The following is a 6386-nucleotide window of genomic DNA, read 5'->3' as shown; positions in this document are numbered from 1 at the left end:
TTTGTATTTTTTTTTTTGTCTTAGTATGTTCTCTAATTGTATTCCTTTTCAAAATGCATTTATATATCAGTAATTATGTATCCATCAGGTATTTTAATTTAGCTGTATCCATCCTATGAAATATATTAGATCTTCTATGTCTCTTGTTTATCTATCTATTTTTCAGATTGTATTCTTTTTTTGTGTACTAGTATATTTTCAGATTGTATTTTTTTTTTTTTTTTTGTGTATTTGTATGTTCTCTGATTGTATTCTTTATTTAAAAATACATTTATATATCAGTAATTACAACAAATGTGTATTCATTTATTTGAACATATGCAAATAAATGATTTTTATGTGAAAAATCCACCTACAAAAGCTCCACATGTTTAGTGCATCTTTGTAACACCCCATAAAATTTTCTGAATTAAGACTCGAACCATCCTTCGTGTGAGTAGAATTTTACCGAGGAATTTAGAATTTCTTGAGTGTTAAGGTCACTAGATGAAGCACCTTGAGTTCCAAGAAGAACCAAAGAGAAAGTATTCAAGTCATTCCTAGTTCTTCTAAATTTTGGGTCAACTTCAAATGACCATAACTCCTAGTACATGATGGGTTAGGTGGGATACACAATGTCAAATTAAAGGTCTTCGAGTCCTCTTTCCAACGCCATCAAGTTTGCTAAATTTTGAGCTCTAAGTAAAAAGTTATGACTGATTTACTAACGACGCACAAATCTGGCAGCAGCTCCGCAATGGCTCTACGTTACGGAGCCAATACGGACCTCACTGCCTGCTGAAATATTATTTCGACTCCCAGCTCGTTTTGATTATTTCTTTAAGGATATTTTAGTCCTAAAAACCCTTATGAGGTCATCTAAATTTCCCTAAACGTGTAAAAAGATCAGTTTTCTTAAATCAAACCCTCTTATCCACTCCAAAAATTCTACCCTTTAAGAATTCAAGAAACGCTAAGGCTAGGGTTCTTCTTCCAAGATTTTCCTTCAAGTTCTTCAAGAAGATGGTTCTTTCAGGTATGTGAGACTTTCATAGCGTTGGGCTCGTTCTAGAAAGTTGAAAGTTAATGATTTTGAATTGTGTTCTTGAATATTGGCTTTCGTTCTTGAGTTAAGTTGAGACTGTTGAGTTCTTGAGGAAATCGTGTCGATTTTAGAGTCATTTATGAATAGATTCTTGTGTACATACACTGGGTATCTGAATCTAAAGAGAATTTGAGAAAAAAATTGAATTTAGGCGAACTAGTGTTCAAAAACGAAGAAGGAAAAAGTCGGGTGAATCTGGCACTTCACTCCGCGTTGCGGACCTGCCCTCCCTATGCCCAAAATCTTTCTCCACGTCGCGGAGGGTCTCCCTCATCCTGAAAATTTATTTCACAAAAATATTAAAATGCATCTCCGCATCGCGGACTTGCTTCCAGACAGTGATTTCTTGATCGTTTCTCATGTTTAACTATCTAAAAACACTCCTAAACATCTCGATATCTTTCCTATCACAAATCATAACCTTAAATTCATAATTCAAATTCAAATTCAAGGTAGAGTTAAGAGTTAAGTCTTGAGAGTTCTTTCGAACATTTTAAGAAAGTCCCTTTTTAGTCTTTTTGAGGAGTCTTCTACAAATTCAAATAACTTGTTTCAAGACTCGAGCAAGTGAGTATGCGAATGAGGAGAATGTATTAATGAGTCTACCTTATCATTATGATATCCTTCATATCATGAACCGTAACTCTTGAATGCATAATTCAAATTCAAGAGAGAGTTAAGACTGGAGTTCAAGAAAGCCTTTGACTTCAATTGTGAATCCTTTGAGATCAACTATTGATTCAACCTAAGTTTTGAGAAAGTAAGTATGAGAATGGGAAGTGTTGTATACATGAATTCCATGTTGTTTTGTAGACCCTCGAGTCGAGTCGAGTCGTTCATGCCCATAAATTCCGCATGAACTCCATAATTTTAGTATCTTGGAAAGGAGTAATATCTTCAAGTTCTAAGTCTTGAGTATTGATCCCCTAACCCTTTTGAGATTTTATTCCTAATCATGGGACAATTACCTATTGCCCAAGAAGTCCTTGAGTTATGTTGAGTTGTTCAAGCCCATAATTTCACATGAACCCTATGAGTTGAACATTCTTGAGATGAGTAGTATCCTAAAGTCCATGAGTTGAGTTGTTCATGCCCATAATTCCGAAGGAACCCTCTGAGTTGAGCATTCTTGAAATGAGTAGTATCATTAAAGTTCTTGAGTTCTGAGTTGTTGAGTTTCGAGTATCAAGTTCTATATATGGTTATTGAAAATCTTGAATTGAGTCGTTCACGTCCATCATTTGTCATGAACCCTCTTTTGAGAAGTCTTTTACAACTTTTTCTAAACTTGTTTTAAGACTTGAGCACTTGAGTTGAGATTGAATTGAGTTGTTCACGTCCATCATTCGGCATGAACCCTATTTTCAGAAGTCTTATACAACTTTTTCTAAACTTGTTTTAAAACTTGAAGCACTTGAGTTGAGAAAGAGTAGAGTCGAGTTCATTTTCCTTAAAATATTATATGGGAACTAAGTAGTCCCAAGAGTAAATGTTTTCACATTTAAAAGAGAAGGAAATTGAGATTTCCAAATGAGTTTTGAGTAGTTGAGTAAAATCTCTTTTTAGAGAAAGATTTTGAGTAATAATCTCAAACCACACAAAGGGTTATGTTTTTAAACATATGAGCTGAGCATATTTTGGGAGTAGTATTGAGCACCGATATGGGGACAAGTTCAGATAACTCAAGTTTCCATAAACCATGTTGCCAACGTGGTAGAAAGGGTCATACTTTGTAGATGATTTCTTAATGCTTTTAAGCATAGTTAGTGGATCCACTTAATTGAGAGGTCTTATGCCCTGACAAAGTATAGGACAGTTATGGCAGTGTGGGCGAGATGCTGTATTATCACATAACTCATAGTGATGGTTGTCGGCTAGAGAATATCCCACAAAGTTATATTATATTTTACTATATACAAATTGAGTTGTTTTTGCATTCTTCAATACATTGAGTTGCTATTTACTGTTTTAAAAGCTTTCCATATATTGCATCTTTTATTGTTGCTTTATCTTGAGTTGAGTATCCAGAGTTGAGTATCTTAAGTTGAGTACCTTAGAGTTGAGTATCATACCTTTGAGTTGAGTATCATATCTTTTAGTTGAGTATCATATCTTCGAGTTGAGTATCTTATTCTTGAGTTGAGTTTAGTTGAGTGCGTTGAGAATAGGTAAGTATGTTTCCTTTTTATCCAGTTCAAGCTTATGTTATGCTTTAGAATTCCCCTTACATGCTCGTACATTCCACATACTGAGCCATTTGGCCTGCATCGTTTCATGATGTAGATATAGGTATTCAGGATCATCAACAGGCGCTTCGTTGATATCACATGCAGTTCAAGTTAGCTATGGTGAGCCTCCTTGCTTCCGGGGGATTCCATTTACTTTCAGTTTGGTCAGGATGTCGTGGGTCTTGTCCTGACTTTCATCTTTGTCATTTAGAGGCTTCACAGATAGACAATAGAGTTTTAGAAGTCTGTTCATATATTTTGTTAAATGTTTTAAAGACTTAAGTCTCCTATTTATTGCGAGTTGAATATATTATTTTATTCATAGTTATCAATTTAGTATTGTTCAGATTATTTTAAAAGTTGGGTTTATTGAATTTAATTCAGTTTTTAAGCTTTGTATGCTTGAGTTAGTCTTCCGCTTGTAGTCAGCCAGGATGAGGGTTTGCTTGGGAACCAGAAATGGTTCTCGAGTGTCAGCCACGTCCAGGGTGTAGGCTCGGGTCGTGACAAACTTGGTATCAAAGCTAGGGTTTCAAGTGTCCTAGGGTGTTTATGAAGCTGTGTCAAGTAGGATCTTATTTATGGTTGTGAGGGCCCCACTTCTATAAATGAGGGACTACAGACATTTAAGAAAAGGTTCCATTCTTTCATACTTTTAATCGTGCAATAGAGCTATTTCATAGAGATTTATTCATACTCGTGCGTTTCTCAGAATCATTCGACTACCCATCATACTAGAGGTGGTTGAAAAGTAAAGCCCAATATCCTTATGGATGAGTTATTCTTAGCAAAAATATTGAGGAAGTCATGAGACTCCAGAGGGGCTGGAGAGAAGCCCATGAGTGAGTTAAGTGTTGAGTTTCAGAGGAATGCACTCATATTATATGAATCGTGCGTTGAGCTAAAAGAAAGTTGTACTCTTTTCCTTAAGCCTTGTTTCAGCTAAGATCCTTATGAGGAAGTATGTTTAGAGCTTGGGTAGTATTTTTACCCTAAAAGATAGTATTAATGACGAGATCATGAGCAGTAGTAGTGAAAGAGCCTAGGGTCAGAGGAAATTATGTAGAGGTTTAGTAATCTAAGTAAGGGAGATGGTGTTTTGACAAGCTATGTTACTATAGTCATGCACCTAGTAAGTTATTGATGAGGAGTTTTCCCTTATGGGTAGAGTAGGAAGTGATGAGTTGTGAGGATCTCATGATATGAGGTAGAGTAAGAGTTGCTGGTCAAGATGAGATATCATATATATAATTTAACCAGAATAGAGTTGATGCCGATGTGCCACCGTGTTATAAGAGGCTAAATTCATGTATTGAATAAGAGAATATAGTATTCATAATGTGATAGAGCTAAGATAGGCTTATGATTTGTTTGAGAGGGTCATGTTGACCAGAAGGTTATAGAACTGATCAAGTAATGAGGTACAGTATAGTAGGCGAGCAATCATATTGATATTCAGGTTTAGTAATAAACATTAAGCTAGAATTTGAGATGATTGGCATGATCAAGAGAATGATAACATGAGGGTGATGATGTTAGTCTTGAGATTTGATCTAGAAGACTTAACATAGAGTAGGTGAGGAATTGAGGTGATAGCTGCAATAAATATGAGTCGTACAAGTGAGAGACCCTAACCTTTAGATAAGGGCAGTAAATTGTGGCTAAGTCACAAGAGCAACTAGAGCATTAAGAGGTTAAGAGAAACACGTTAGAAAGAGGTCATAGTACCTGCTTATGGAGAGTTCGGTAGTCATGAGATAAACTTCTCCTGAGTAGTAGAGTAAAAGAGAATGTAGACTAGTTTAGAGATGATGAGATAGGTCCATAGCTTTCAAGTGTCAGCTTTAGACCTAAGGGGGAGATGATAAGATGAGAAATCAAGTCAAGTGTTGAGAATTTCTTAAGGAGCTGGTTAGTATGAGTCCATGGAGTTGTTAGAGTACTAAGCTTGATGTCACGACCTTGGGGTATACCCTAGAAGTAACACGGCGTACTTGACCCCGAAGGGGTCTCATACAAGCCCTTAGCATATCATGAAAATAAGATATTAGAAAAGTACAGAAAATTTTAAAACTTTATCCATACAATCGAAATCTTTATAAAATACAAGTAAAAGTCTTTACTACACTTTGTCTCAAACCATCTATACTCAACTATGAATTAAAACTCTTGGGACGCAACCCATACAATAGTCTCAAACATTAAATAAAAGACAAAGGAAATAGTGGGTTTTGTCCTCGAAGCTATGAGGAGTCACCGAATCTTCAACTTCTTGCTCCTTAGAAACCTATCTCCAAGAATAGAACTCAAATCTCCAAACCCTACATTTGATTAGAATGTAGGCAAAATATGCGTTATTACAAAATGTACTAAATATGTTAGCTAACATAACATCATAAGAGCATAAGATAAGGGTTAGTCAACATAAGACATAATCCACAATCATATGAAAATACTTCATGAAACATCAACTATAAGCATAAGAGACAATATTATCATCACAAGTAAAGTCTTCAATATAAGCATCATATAGGCATTATTCAACTCTTAGTCATTTATACCAAATAAGACTACACTCAAGTAACCTAAAAGCATACTTGTGCAATGCATGAATATCATCCCATAATACCATCCAAGCTAAGTATCCCTTTTTGGTCATCTTAAACATAGTCTATATACATGGTCAAGTCTTAGGCTTTTCTACCATAAGGGAACTATACTCCTAAGTAACCTCAAAGCACACTTGTGCAATGCATAAAAGGGATCCCATAATACCATTCACACTAAGCACAACCTTTAAGTCATTATAGTCATACTTACCCTCATTTGGTATCATTATTAGCTTATTTCATATAGACAAGGGAACTATCACCTTCAGTCAATCATATCATGGAAGGCAACTATAGCAACAACCCAAGCTAAACTTACACTATATAAGAGAACACTTCATAACTAGTTTAAATTAATACTTGTGAAATGCACGAATGACATCCTATACTACCACTCATACTAAGTACCACCTTAGGCTATCATGAGTGCTCACTAGTTGGGGACTAGTCCTTCCTTTCTATTTG

Source organism: Solanum verrucosum, unplaced genomic scaffold (genome assembly GCF_900185275.1).
Source record: "Solanum verrucosum unplaced genomic scaffold, falcon-dt-bn FXZP01000210.1, whole genome shotgun sequence".
Taxonomy (NCBI): domain Eukaryota; kingdom Viridiplantae; phylum Streptophyta; class Magnoliopsida; order Solanales; family Solanaceae; genus Solanum; species Solanum verrucosum.
The sequence above is the reverse complement of the archived record's forward strand: the minus strand, read 5'-3'. Positions refer to the sequence as shown.